This window comes from Saccostrea echinata, unplaced genomic scaffold (genome assembly GCF_033153115.1).
Source record: "Saccostrea echinata isolate AGI-Se365-2 ecotype Australia unplaced genomic scaffold, CSIRO_AGI_Sech_v1 ptg000029l, whole genome shotgun sequence".
Taxonomy (NCBI): Eukaryota; Metazoa; Mollusca; class Bivalvia; order Ostreida; family Ostreidae; genus Saccostrea; species Saccostrea echinata.
The window spans coordinates 27286322-27286963 of NW_026889778.1; positions in this window are offsets into that span (position 1 = coordinate 27286322).

The window sequence follows — 642 nt, forward strand, 5'->3', positions numbered from 1 at the left end:
TTTTTTCAGCTAATTACATCACAAAATATGCATACTGATTACTGATATCAAATAAATCAAAAATTATGAAAAAATATTGAGGAATAGGACTTGCTGCAAATATTAATTAACTCTTATATCATATCTACAGACAAGTTCGCAAATATATGTGAGAAAAAGTTAACAGTTCTGACAAAGGCAGAATTAACCACATTTACTTATGATTAAAAAAAAATGATCCTTTAAACTTCATATTTTTGGTAATTATCCCCAGTGCAGTTCATGAATCAAATTATTAATTGGCATCTTCTTCATTGACTGAATAAAAATCTTATGTCTCCCAATTTTCTTATTTAAACATATGTAAATTTAATGTATATGCATACAAAAAAAAATAAATAAATAACAACCCTGCCATTTAAGCTTCATCTGTCACTGATATCACCATACTGACAATTAATGCTTCAAAATATCACACTTTTGTATTTTGAATTACAAACTTAAATTACAAATTTATCATAATATTCATATACCATAATATTCACACTATTCATTGGTCATTCTAGTCATTATGCTACACGTATATATCATAAACAAATGCAAAGCAATATCAATTGAAAGTAAAAGAAAATATGAGAAAAACCAAAAACTGAAAAGGCTTTG